Source organism: Heterodontus francisci, chromosome 34 (genome assembly GCF_036365525.1).
Source record: "Heterodontus francisci isolate sHetFra1 chromosome 34, sHetFra1.hap1, whole genome shotgun sequence".
Lineage (NCBI taxonomy): Eukaryota > Metazoa > Chordata > Chondrichthyes > Heterodontiformes > Heterodontidae > Heterodontus > Heterodontus francisci.
This window is the reverse complement of record NC_090404.1, coordinates 42,112,073-42,126,572: the sequence shown is the minus strand read 5'-3', so window position 1 is coordinate 42,126,572 and position 14,500 is coordinate 42,112,073. Positions and strand designations below refer to the sequence as shown.

The 14,500-nt window shown below is 46.5% G+C and overlaps 1 protein-coding gene and 1 pseudogene across 1 annotated transcript in view; both read right to left on the bottom strand.

Annotated features, from left to right (window-relative positions):
- The window catches only part of LOC137349417 (zinc finger protein 585A-like), a 79,597-nt gene that overhangs the window by 30,622 nt on the left and 34,475 nt on the right, over positions 1 to 14,500 (bottom strand). The gene's annotated exons all lie outside the window — the stretch shown is intronic.
- Positions 11,724 to 11,832, bottom strand: LOC137349459 (U2 spliceosomal RNA; annotated as a pseudogene).

The following is a 14,500-nucleotide window of genomic DNA, read 5'->3' as shown; positions in this document are numbered from 1 at the left end:
TTTTATAGTCTTCCACCTTGGTGGAAATGAATTTCAAACAGGAAAGCAAGTGGGTGGAACTGCACACTCCTTCACAACTTCAGTGTGTCAGTTCTGTAAATAGACAAAAAGGAGATGTGTGTATACACAGACCAATTCCCAATGTTTGATTTTGCCTTCATGGGATATCTTAGCAGAGACCACCTGAGAACTGACACAGCTCATTTGACATGGTTTAAAATTAATGGTGCAGGATCAGTAGCTGGCAAGTCGCTGGTCTGCAGCAAAAACATTGGTCTGTCAATAGGAATTTGAAACTTGCTTCCATTTACACAGCAGTGTGTGTCTGAAATAATTTCTGAAAACTCTGCACAAACTGGTTACGGCATGTGAATATCCTGCAGTGAGCATGAACTGTATGAACTTAATATGTCCTGTGCATTGCAGCAACTGAAGTGATCTGGAATTTTCACTTATCGGTTTGCTCAGGTGTATGGCTGAATTCCATTCATTTTTCATCTCCATTTTCACTGTCTACTGCCCCAGTCACACTGTCAACCTGGAGTCAGTGTGAAGCTGTCTTTTACACGAGCGTGATGCAAGACAAGGAATATAACTCTGGCCATCTTTCTTCAATGTGTGTTTTGGCATTGCTTAAGATTATCCTGAAAAGACTGTCCTGCACCACAAGTGCTGTGTATTGGTTACAGTGCAACTATCCTGTGAGCTCTCTGCAGTCACTATAAATGGTCACTGGGTTTCTCAGGCTGATGGCACAATACTCTGTACATGTATGAACATGTATATACAAGAACACAAGAAATAGGAGCAGAAGTAGACCATATGGCCCATTGAGCCTGCTCCACCATTCAATATGATCATGGCTGATCTTGGGTTTCAATTCCACTTTCCTGCCCGCAGCCCATATCACTTGATTCTCTGAGAGACCAAAAATCTATCAATCCCAGCCTTAAATATATTCAACAATGGAGCATCCACAACCATCTTGGGTAGAGAATTCCACTGTCACGATGCTTTGACTGCAGTAATTTCTCCTCATCTGAGTCCTGAATGATTGGTCCCTTATCTTGAGATTGTGCCCCCGCGTTCCAGATTCCCCGACCAATGGAAACAATCTCTCAGCTTCTACCTCATCAAGCCCTTTCAGAATCTAGTGTGTCTCAATTAGATCGTCTCTCATTCTTCTAAACTCCAGAGAATATAGGCCCAATTTACTCAGCCCCTCGTCAAAGGACAACCCCCTCATCCCAGAGACCAATGTAATAAATCTTCAGTATATACAGAGTGCTGCCTTTCTCCAAGCCAACACAATAGTTATGATTTTCAGCTCACCTTGCTGTTAAATGCAGCTGTCACCAGACCAATTGGTGCAGTCAAACAGGAGCCAGAAGTATTGATCACTGTTGGGATATACAGCTGTCCATTGGACCTGCTGCATTGTCACAGGGCCTTTACCAAACTTTTGAGCCTGATTTGGGGATGATGCAACAGAACCTCAAACTTGTTACTGCAGAGGTTGTCATCGGCTGTCCTTCAATTCGAGGATGACATCTACTCAAGGTCGTGAGTTTCTTCCATGGGGCTTCAGGTCACTGAACAGGCTGATTCTCGACCTGCAGATCTTTGGACACATGGGGCAGGACGTCCCACAAAGTACTGGGACCCGGCGTGCAGGATTTGCTTCCTAGAGTTGTAACACTAGTCTCATTACTTTTCCACTGTCACTCGCAAGATCTGGGAAAATTTTTATGTTGCATAATATTTGGACCCTTTGAAGAGGAAAACCACATTTTTCATTAGTTTTCATTAAGATTATAATGAGATCTGCACTGCAAACAAGATTATTTTAATTTACAATCATTCTAATGTGACTAATTATTTTAAATGATAAAATCTACCATAAGTGATGATATTTAAAAACAAGCAATTCTATCTATAGAGGCATCGCATTTGCGAAGATTAAGAAGGTTATTTTCCTCTTTTGTGCTGGGAGGTAAATAATTGTCGTAAAGAAAATTGGAACAGGAGTATCACATGCTCCTAACAGAATGTATGTGATATTCCTGTCCATTTAAGTTAATGGACAGTAAATTGGACAGGCTGTATAACTGGTATACAATCCTCCCTACCTGGTTTTACTTTCTGCATCGTTCAGGTGATTATGTCACAGTACAAAATAACAAAATTACCCTGCTTATGTTCATGTTTCTGGATTGTAAATGTCTCATAAATGTTTACTTTTTATTAATTTATATACCTACTGATTTGTCCACATCACTTACCAAGGTACCAGAACATGCCAAATGGTATGCTTATATATATTGCTTTCCATTAAAGCTGACACATTTTCACAGAACACCTTTTACGTGAGAAAGCTATGAATAGGCAGAAGCAGGACATTGAGAACATTCTTCTTCTTTGGCCTCCTTATCTCGAGAGACAATGGGTAAGCGCCTGGAGGTGGTCAGTGGTGTGTGGAGCAGCGCCTGGAGTGGCTATAAAGGCCAATTCTAGAGTGACAGACTCTTCCACAGGTGCTGCAGAAAAATTTGTTTGTCAGGGCTGTTACACAGTTGGCTCTCCCCTTGCGCTTCTGTCTTTTTTCCTGCCAACTGCTAAGTCTCTTCAACTCACCACACATTAGCCCCGCCTTTATGGCTGCCCGCCAGCACTGGCGAACGCTGGCAACTGACTCCCACGACTTGTGATCAATGTCACAGGACTTCATGTCGCGTTTGCGGATGTCTTTAAAATGGAGACATGGACGGCCGGTGGGTCTGATACCAGTGGTGAACTCGCTGTACAATATGTCTTTGGGGATCCTGCCATCTTCCATGCGGCTCACATGGCCAAGCCATCTCAAGCACCACTGTCTCAGTAGTGTGTATAAGCTGGGGATGTTGGCCGCCTCGAGGACTTCTGTGTTGGAGATACGGTCCTGCCACCTGATGAGAACATGAAGCTCTGTAAAACCAATTATCAGCTGTCAGGTAAGTCTCATGAAATTGTATTCTGAGTACAGTGCAAGTTTAACATTACATATGCAAAATTGTACAAAATTACCATTACACAACTAGTTTACTTGAATAACAGTGTTATAATTACATGATTCATTGTCAAAAAAATCAGTATTTTTTAGTCTTCGGCCACTAATTTTCAGACCTTTTGATCTTTTGCCACTCTCACCCCGGTATTTGTTACTTGTTTTGTGAAATACGATTCCTATCCAGCTCAACTGCTGGATAACTGATTACATTTATATGTATTTATACATGTCAATAAAGTGTCTGTGTGCCCAGATTTAATTAAGTTGTGATTTGTAACTAATGAATGATGTTTTGGCCATGACTTGTAGTCTGCTATCTTGGTGATTTGTCAAAAAAGTGTAGCTTTCCTGCTACTTTCAGGATTCCATTTAATCCAACAAGGGTGACTTGTCCCTGACCACAACCACCCTCTATGGGTGCAGGTATATGTTGGAATGAAGTGTAGACGATTTATTAAGTAATTTATATTTAGTGTAATGAAGTAATACTTAACAACAACAATAGTCACAGTCTGAACCTCAGATCCTTGGCGTTTGCCCTCCGAGTGACTGTGGCACAGTCTCTCTTTCTCTTGCTGTGTTATGTTGACTCAAGGTTTTCTTCTTTCTTCCTCTGGATTTTTTACATGTTGCTTCTCATGTTCAATAGCTGTTCTTTTATCCCCTTTTTGGCCATCAGACCACCTTTCTAGTTTGCCCGATGGTTGGTCCAGGTCCTGTAATGTCAGTTCCTACCCAACTCTAATTGAGGCTTAATTGATAAAGCATTTTGCCAGTAATTGAGATAAAAACCTATGAAGAGTTCTATTCATTACGGTTGTTATCTCCTTGGACAGTATGAATTTGTACAGCTCCTGCCCCACTGAACTCATTTCTTCCTATCTAGACTCTATCTTTTCTCCGCTGATCCAGTCTCTTCCCACCTACATCTGTGACTCTTCTGACGCCCTACTTCATTTTGACAATTTCCAGTTTCCTGGTCCCAACCGCCTCCTCTTCACGATGAACGTCCAATCGCTCTGCACCTCCATCCCCCACCAGGATGGTTTGAGGGCTCTCCACTTCTTCCTGGAACAGAGGCCCAACCAGTCCCCATCCACCACCATCCTCCTCCGCCTGGCTGAACTTGTTCTCACATTGAACAACTTCTCCTTCAACTCCACTCACTTCCTTCAAGTAAAAGGTGTCACTATGGGTAGCCGCATGGTACCTAGTTATGCCTGTCTTTTTGTGGGATATGTCGAGCATTCTTTGTTCCAGTCCTACTCAGGCCCCCTCCCCCAACTCTTTTTCTGGTACATTGATGACTGTATCGGTGCCGTTTCCTGCTCCCACCCCAGAGTGGAAAACTTTATCAACTTTGCTTCCAATTTCCACCCTTCTCTCACCTTTACATGGTCCATCTCTGACACTTCCCTTCCCTTCCTCCACTTCTCTGTCTCCATCTCAGGGGATAGGTTGTCTCCTAATATCCATTATAAGCTCACCGACTCCCACAGCTACCTCGACTACACTTCCTCACACCCTACCTCCTGTAAGGACTCCATTCCATTCTCCCAGTTTCTCCGTCTCTGACGCATCTGCTCTGATGATGCTACCTTCCATGACGGTGCTTCTGATATGACCTCCTTTTTCCTCAACCGAGGATTGCCCCCCACTGTGGTTGACAGGGCCCTCAACTGTGTCCGGCCCATTCCCCGAACCTCTACCCTCACCCCTTCCCCTCCCTCCCAGAACTGTGACAGGGTTCCCCTTGTCCTCACTTTTCACCCCATCAGCCTCCATATCCAAAGGATCATCCTCCGCCATTTCTGCCACCTCCAGTGTGATGCCACTACCAGTCGCATCTTCCCCTCCCTTCCCCTGTCAGCATTTTGAAGGGATCATTCCCTCTGCAACACCCTGGTCCACTCCTCCATTACCCCCACCACCTCGTCCCCGTCCCATGGCACCTTCCCCTGCAATCGCAGGATGTGTAATACCTGCCCATTTACCTCCTCTCTCCTCACTATCCCAGGCCCCAAACACTCCTTTCAGGTGAAGCAGCGATTTATTTGTACTTCTTTCAATGTAGTATACTGTATTCGCTGCTCACAGTGTGGTCTCCTCTACATTGGGGAGACCAAGCGCAGACTGGGTGACCGCTTTGCGGAACATCTCTGCTCAGTCCGCAAGCAGGACCCTGAGCTTCCATATACTTGCCATTTCAACACTCCCCCCTGCTCTCATGCTCACATCTCCGTCCTGCTGCAATGTTCCAGTGAACATCAACTCAAGCTCGAGGAACAGCATCTCATCTACCGATTAGGCACACTACAGCCTGCCGGACTGAACATTGAGTTCAATAATTTCAGAGCATGACAGCCCTCCATTTTATTTTCATTTTTAGTTATTTTTTTTTCTTTCTTTTTACATTTTTCTTTTACATTTTTTACAATTTTTTTTTTGCATTTATTTCATTTCATCTTAGTTTGTTCAGTTTGCTTGCCCACTTTTTTTTTCAGGTTTGCACTTGCTGCTGTTCTATCTTTTTCTTTCTTCTTTCTTTTGGGCCTCCTTATCTCGAGAGACAATGGATACGCGCCTGGAGGTGGTCAGTGGTTTGTGAAGCAGCGCCTGGAGTGGCTATAAAGGCCAATTCTGGAGTGACAGGCTCTTCCACAGGTGCTGCAGAGAAATTTGTTTGTTGGGGCTGTTGCACAGTTGGCTCTCCCCTTGCGCCTCTGTCTTTTTTCCTGCCAACTACTAAGTCTCTTCGACTCGCCACAATAATGCTGTTCTATAGTCAGTGTATTAACACCTAATCTATACTAATGCTTTGTCTTTCAACACACGATTAACATATTGTTTGCCTTTGCTCCGTGACCTTTTGGTCAGCTATGTGGCCTGGTCCAATCCAGACCTCCTTTGTTATCTCTTGCCCCACCCCCACCTCAATTGCTTATAACCTGTGACTTTTCTAATATTTGTCAGTTCCGAAGAAGGGTCACTGACCCGAAACGTTAACTCTGCTTCTCTTTTCACAGATGCTGCCAGACCTGCTGAGTGGTTCCAGCATTTCTTGTTTTTATTTTTGAATTTGTACAGAAATTGATTCTTTTTAGCAAAGTTAATGAATGTGATCAGGGTCACAAAACTTGTTCTGCTGAATTTGTGTCACAGTGACTTACGAAGTCCTACTGCTACTGAATTTCTTTCAAGCTTAAGACTTAGTTTTTAAATAATACTTTTAAATTAAAGCCCATTCATTCCAGCATGATTCTTAATTCATTAATTACAAACCAACCAAGGTCCATTGCTTTGTAATCATTGTTTCTTGATGGGTTACTGCTTAATACATTCATTTGATTAATGCAGCTGCTGATACAAGACACAAAAATAACTTTTTTACTCATGTGTTAGTATTACAATGGCTTACTTAACTTTGTTAGTTATTACAGAGGATACAGTGTGAAAATGGTCAAGTTTTTTTTTATTTCCAAAATATACTTTATTCATAAACATCTGTAAAAATTACATTGCCAGACAGTTTCCAAACAGCACCAAAAAATACAAACATTGCAAGGGAGATCAGTTTCCTTCAATACTGTCATGAGTTTCTTCCCAATCCTTCCTTTTCACAATTGTCATGTCAATTACAGTTTTACATTTACAGCAATTGAGAATATTTACGATACAGTTCGAGGGGTTTCCCATGGATCCAGCCCCTCAGTCCAGCTTGGTGGGGGAACCTTACACTGTGGTCTTTCCCCATTGAGCCTTTGCTGCGGCTGCCCCAAGCTTTAGTGCGTCCCTCAGCACGTAGTCCTGGACCTTGGAATGTGCCAGTCTACAACATTCGGTGGTGGACAACTCTTTGCGCTGGAAGACCAGCAAGTTTCGGGCAGACCAAAGGGCGTCTTTCACCGAATTGATAGTCCTCCAGCAGCAGTTGATGTTTGTCTCGGTGTGCGTCCCTGGGAACAGCCCGTAGAGCACAGACTCCTGTGTTACAGAGCTGCTTGGGATGAACCTTGACAAAAACCACTGCATCTCTTTCCACACCTGCTTTGCAAAGGCACATTCCAGGAGGAGGTGGGCGACCGTCTCTTCCCCACCACAGCCAACGCGGGGGCACTGTGCAGAGGGGGCGAGACTTCGGATGTGCATGAAGGATCTGACGGGGAGGGCCCTTCTCACCACCAGCCAAGCTACGTCTTGGTGCTTGTTTGAAAGTTCTGGTGATGAGGCATTCCGCCAAATGACTTCGACGGTCTGCTCGGGGAACCATCCGACAGGATCCACCATTTCCTTTTCCCGTAGGGCCTTGAGGACATTCCGTGCAGACCACTGCCTGATGGACCGGTGGTCAAAGGTGTTTTCCCGCAGAAACTGCTCCACGAAGGATAGGTGGTACGGCACCGCCCAACTGCATGGAGCGTTCCGCGGCAATGTGACCAGGCCCATCCTTCGCAACACCGGGGACAGATAGAACCTCAGCACGTAGTGACATTTGGAGTTTGCGTACTGGGGATCTACACACAGCTTGATGCAGCCGCACACGAAAGTGGTCGTCAGGATGAGGGCCACGTTGGGTACATTTTTCCCGCCCTTGTCCAGAGATTTGAACATCGTGTCCCTCCGGACCCGGTCCATTTTACATCCCCAGACGAAGCGGAAAATGGCTCGGGTGACTGCCACGGCACAGGAGTGGGGTATGGGCCAGACCTGCGCCACGTAGAGCAACAACGTGAGCGCCTCGCACCTGATGACCAGGTTCTTGGAGAGAGATCGCTGCCCCCACATGCCCAACTTTTGTCGTACCTTGGCTACTCGCTCCTCCCATGTTTTGGTGCACGCCCCAGCCCTTCCGAACCATATCCCCAGCACCTTCAGGTAATCTGACCTGACGGTGAAGGGGACAAAGGATCGGTCAGCCCAGTTGCCAAAGAACATGGCCTCGCTCTTGCCGTGGTTAACTTTGGCTCCCGAGGCCAGTTCGAACTGGTCGCAGATGCTCATCAGTCTGCGCATGGACAGCGGATCCGAGCAGAAGACGGCGACGTCATCCATGTACAGGGAGGTTTTGACCTGAGTGCCTCCGCTGCCTGGGATTGTCACCCCTCTTATGCTCGCATCCTTCCTAATAGACTCAGCAAAGGGTTCAATACAGCAAACAAACAAGACCGGGGACAGAGGACAGCCCTGTCTGACTCCAGATTTGATCGGGAAACTTACAGATTCCCACCCGTTGATTGACACTGCGCTACTGATGTTTGTGTAGAGCAGTTGGATCCAATTGCAGATTCCCTCCCCAAACCCCATTTTGGAAAGCACGTCCATCATGTAGGTGTGCGATATCCTGTCAAAAGCCTTCTCCTGGTCCAGGCTGATGAGGCAGGTGTCCACCCTCCTGTCCCGTACGTAGGCGATCGTATCCCTGAGTAGCGCGAGACTATCAGAGATCTTCCTGCCGGGTACAGTACAGGTCTGATCGGGGTGAATCACCAACTCCAGAGCAGACTTGACTCGACTGGCTATGACTTTGGACAGAATCTTGTAATCAACATTAAGCAGTGAGATGGGCCGCCAATTTCTGATTTCTGCCCTCTCCCCCTTCTGCTTGTAAATGAGGGTGATGATGCCTTTTCTCATGGATTCTGACATGCTGCCGGCCAGGAGCATACTCTCGTATACTTCCAGCAGGTCTGGGCCGACCCAGTCCCACAGGGCCGAGTACAACTCGACCGGTAAGCCGTCGCTCCCGGGAGTTTTACTCGTCCCGAAAGACTCGACGGCCTTTGTCAGCTCGTCCAGAGTTAGCGGCTTGTCCAGTCCCTCCCTCCTGCTGTCATCTAAGACCTCTGTGATAGATGACAGGAAGGACTGGGATGCTCTGCTGTCTGTGGGCTTCGCGTCATACAGCCCAGCATAAAAGGATTTGCTGATCCTGAGTATGTCGGGCTGTGAAGACGTTACCGAGCCATCTTCTTCCTTCAGGCTGCTGATAACAGAGCTCTCTCTGTGTACCTTTTGGAAGAAGTAACGCGAGCACGTCTCATCCTGCTCGATGGAGCGGACTCTGGACCGGAAGATGATCTTGGAGGCCTCCTTGACAAAGAGCGAGGCCTGCTGGCTCTTCACCTCTTGGAGGTCCTCCTTGACCTCGACCCCCATTGACTGCAACCGGAGTAGATTTTGCATAATTTTCTGGAGTCGGGACAGTTCCCTCTGTCTCTCTCTCGCCTTCTGAACACCTTTGTGGATGAAGAACCTCTTGATGTTCTCCTTAATCGCTTCCCACCAGTGAACTGGAGACTCAAAGAGGGGTTTCACGGTCCTCCAACCATTGTAATCCCTTTTGAGTTCCTCAACGTTCTCTGGGGTCAGCAGTGTCGCATTGAGCTTCCACGTCCCTCTGCCAACCCGCTGGTCGTCCTGTAAGTGACAGTCGGCCAGTAAGAGGCAGTGGTCGGAGAAGAACACCGGCTTGACGTCGGTGGATCCGACCGTGACAGCACGGGACACAAACAGGAAGTCAATCCTGGAACGGGCAGACCCGTCCGATCTTGACCATGTGTATCTGCGCTGCGTTCCGTCTGCAGGTTTGCTGAAGATGTCGTGCAGTTTGGCATCCTTAACTGTTTCTATTAGGAATCTGGACGTAGCGTCCAGTTTGCTGTCGTCACTGCCGGATCGTCCAGCCGCATCGATGATGCAGTTGAAGTCACCGCCTAGGATGACCGGCCTGGACGTCGCCAGCAGCAGTGGGAGCTGCTGGAAGACGGTCAGCCGCTCGCTGCGTTGTACCGGGGCGTACACGTTGATCAACCGGAGTGGAGCGTTGTTGTACATCACGTCTGCTACGAGGAGGCGGCCGCCCACCACCTCCTTAACTTCGGAGATGGTGAAGTTACCTCCCCGCAGCAGAATACCCAGGCCGGAGGAACGGCAGTCATTACCCCCGACCAGATCGATGGCCCGTGGGACCACCATCGCGACCACTGCCTGTAGGTGCTGAGGTGTGGTATTCCACACTCCTGCAGAAACAGTAGGTCAGCTTTGACCTTGGCAAGGTAATCCAAGGTTGAAACACATCACGTAGTAGATTTAATGCTACACACATTAATGGAAGCAATTCTTACACCCATTTTTTACTAAAAATTAGTTGTTGCTTCCCATACCATTTGTCCTCGCTAGTCCCAGTCCTTCCCCTTCGGGATGTTCCTGCATACCCATCGTATGCGCAAGCAGTTTCACGTTGGTTGGGCTCAGAAACCCCTCCTGATTTTTCATGCAGGGTTTGTGCCGCTCGGGTGACATCGGGGGGGTCTTGTAGGCAGAGAGCATTGGGTTGTCCTCAGCTGCTTCCATCTGTTCCTCCTCGAAAACATCACAGCTCCCGGTCTCCCGGAGCTCAGGTGCGCCAGACGTGTCTTTGCTCCCGGTGTCCCGGAGCTGAGATGCGTTGGCCACGTCGTTACGTGTGGGGAATTGGGGTTGGGGCACGCCGGGACCATCACAGCTTCCAGTGCCCGGGGGCTGGGATGCTTTATCATCCATCTCGGAGTTCTGCCGCCTCTTTTGAAGGGGCTGTCGTTCCAGCATTTCCCCGTCCAGTGAAGAGGAGTTGTTGCAGTCTGATTCAGAAGAGAGCCTCCTCTTGCCACTGGTTTGGGTGGTGGCTTTGGGATGTTTTTTCTTTGTGGTTTTCCTCTGGACCACTTTCCACTGACCTGTTTGTCCATCTGCTGCCTCCTCCTCCATTGATTCTGTCTGTGGAGGAGGGGTTTCCGGGCGCTGGGTAGGTGCTGGGTCGTTGGTTTCAGCCGCCTCCCCTTCCTTCTCAGGTTGAAGTTCCTCACTGCGGAGAAGGTTGCTGGTCTCCTTTCGAACAGTGGACGCCTTCGTCGAACCTTCGCCCGGCCATTCCTTGGACCTTGCCGCCTGAGCATAGCTGAGACAACGTTTGGGGCAGGTCTTGTAGAGATGGCCTGCCGCACCGCACAAGTTGCAACACTTAGTCTGCTTTCAGTCCTTGGTCTGATGGCCTTCCTCCTTACAGTTCTTGCAAACCACCGTGCTGCAGTTGGCTGCCATGTGACCAGATTTGCCACAGGTGCGGCAAACTCTGGGCTGCCCAGCGTAGACCAAGAAGCCTCGACTTCCCCCGATAGCGAAGCTGGAGGGAGGGTGGATGATGGCTCCACTGGGATCTACCTTCAAGGTCACCTTGACCTGCCGCTTGCTGGTCCAGATCCCAAAGGGGTCCTTGACATCAGTGCTGCTGCCGGCCACCTCGACGTACCTGGCGAGAAAGGTGAGTACATCCACCACCGGAACATGGGGGTTGTAGAGGTGAATCGTCACCACCCGGTCCCGTTGTGATGGAAGCGTGAAGAGCGGCTCCGCTGTGAGGATCGACAGTGGAGCCCGGTCCCCTTTCTCCTTGAACGCCTTCAGGAACTTGATGCATCCCGTCACATTCCGGAACGTCACCTCGAAGTATCCACTGCTGGGGAAATCCTGCAGGCAGAAGACGTCCGTCGCTTGAAATCCGCAGCAATCGAAGAGAATTTTCTTGATGAAGAAGGTGCGATCGACCGGTGCATCTCCTTCCTTGTCCTTCACGACCACCCGAACGGTGTTGCGCACTCCCTGGCCCGAAGCTCGAAAATTGGTTATCGCCATTTTACTCAAAGCTTCCCCAGGATCAAAAGGCAATGATCATGGTCTCTTCTCAATCAAATAAGCACTGATAAGAACAGATACTACACTTGATCTTAGCCAAAAGGCCGAGAAGCTTATTTTCGTGCAGCTCCGACCTGCCGGTGTCTAGCCGCCTCCTCAGAGTAGCCCAGTTTCTCCACCGTGGGCTCCGTGCGACCCTATCAAAGTTGCACTGCCCCCTGGAAACTTGACTATTACTTTACTCTTCATTGACTATTACTTTCTTTTAGACGCAAGAGCTGGGTTCCAGCTCAATTCAGTGTGCTTCAGCTGTCTTGAGGTAAGATTTTTCAAGTAACAGAGGACGACTATTATTACAATTGTGACCATCGTTTGTATCAACATGAACAGAAGAGAAATAGTTCTGAGTCAGGTATGTTGACTTGTATTCACAACTGTTTCCCACCTATGTCTATTTCCCCCAGATTTCCAATTCCTTTCTCTCTTTGTTCATGTTCTTGTCACATCTTAAACCAGTGCTTTTGGGATGTTACAATATTTTAATTGTGGATTATAAATCGAAGGATAGAGGGGGTATGGGGTGTCTCCACTGAATCATTGTCTTCAATACTTCCTCCTGCATTCCAAAGTCAACTCTGATTTCAGTGATGTTATGAGTAGGTACAGGGAACATGATATCATTCCCTATCTGGGTGATCTTAGTGGGTTTGAAACAATACACCAAGCAGTGAATTATCTTACAATATCCCCACCTCAAGGGCAATTCTTGCATACTTTGAACTTACATATTTACTCATTTCCAAGACATTTTGTGCAGTGATTATGTTTAATTGTGATCTTGTCTGGCACACCAGGTGCTTCAAGTAGCAAGTGTGGATCAGTAAGTATATTAGTGCCAATAACTGGGTTACAATCAATACATGTGAAATTATTCTAATCCAGAGGGGAATTTCCATGTTTAACCCTGTTTCCCACCAATGTGATGAATCCCCTACCCCTGGAATATCCTTAGCTATAGTTTTATTTCCTTGCTGTAGTGTGTAATAACAGCATTGGGAGGTGTTCACTTGACTTATTAATGTTGTTAAGGTTATAGGTCGTTCAGGGATGTGGTACCCAAATTTAGTGACATAAACCCCTGGGTTTATGTTCAAGCCATCTTTTACTAGTAAGACCTGTTGGTCAGGCATCTCAATGGCGAGGTGGGTTTTCCCCCGATCACTGTGGTTTTGGCTGGTGTAATACAGACGGTCCCAGGTTTGAACATTTAAGTTCCCGTGATGGTAATAGTCTTCTAAGGTGATAAAACAAGACTTCCCTTCTCGTACATAGGCCGTTCTAGTTCTCACATCTGATGAACCTGTAACTTCCACAGTACAGTTCAACCCCTTCCCATTCCAATTAAAAGCACATGTGTCTCTTTAATGATCATATAAATCATATGGGCAAATGAGGATATCCATGCTTGTTCTGTATCCCTGTAGGTTTCGTTCTATCCAAGTTAGTTCTTCCAACTGGATCAACCATTGAAGTGATGTCAGGAATTGATTAATGACACTTTCCCTCATAACCCCTATGTTTTCTGTTCTAAACAGAGGATTAGACATGGTTCCATTCATAAGACTGGGCATGTGTACTACTAGTCCCAATAGCTTCTGGTTCCCCACCTTGTGACATTTGTGCTTGACCAGGTGAACCTCAATCAGACTCCTAATTTTACAGAATTCTGCATCGTCCTGATAACAGGATCATCCTGATAAATGTCTATTTGTTACCCAAGTGGGAAGACGTCCTTCATTGATATCTGGGGTGCCAGTTGTAGCTTTCCTGGATTCAGGGTTCAATTTAATCCAACAAGGGTGACTTGTTCGTGACTACAACAAATCACTATGGGTACAGGTATATATTGGTTATAAGTGTTGTCGATTTATTCAGCAGTTTACATTCAGTGCAAAGAAGTAATACTTAACAAAGACAATAATCACAGGCTGATACTCAGAACCTCGGCGGTAGCCCTCCGAGTGACTGTGGTCCGGTCTCTCTTTCTCTTGCTGGGTTCTGTTCTCTGAAGATTCTCTTCTTTCTTCCTCTGGGTTTCTAGTTCTGCTTCTCATGTTCAATAGCTATTCTTTTATACCCTTTTTTGCCTTTGAGCCTCTGTAGCAGCTGACACACGCCTGGACTATCTCACTCATTCTGTTCCATCATCATTTTTCAAATCTTTAAAATGAAATTTATGCTTAGTTTTCTGGTATCTCTTTGTTCCATTTTCTTGCACCTTTGTTATTTCCTATCTAGAAATTCATACAATTGTTACATGAGGTACAGCAATGTCTTTTACTCGAGTGATAACAGATCTTCGAAGCTTTAAATCTTCTGTTTTTATTGTAACTTAATTAATATTCTGTCTTTCACTATCTGTTAATTTCAAACATATCAGGACATTCTTTTCACATTTAATTCAAGGTTTCTTTTTCGCTGCTCTGCCAGTTTTCTTTTAACATAACCTTGGTTCAGCATCAGAATTGCTTCTCAGCCTCAGACCATGTTTAACTGAGCTTACACATATTATGGTTACTATAACAATATTTGAAAGCATTATTACTTATAATCACTTGTAATTAAGCTGAAACTTTGCAAGACACTGCACCAAACAGTGAACTCTGTTACAATATTGCTGTGGGTCTGGAATCACATATACACCACATTAAATAAGGACAGCATTATTTCAATCCATAAGGAATATTGGTGAATCAGATGGATTTTTACAACAATCACTGATAG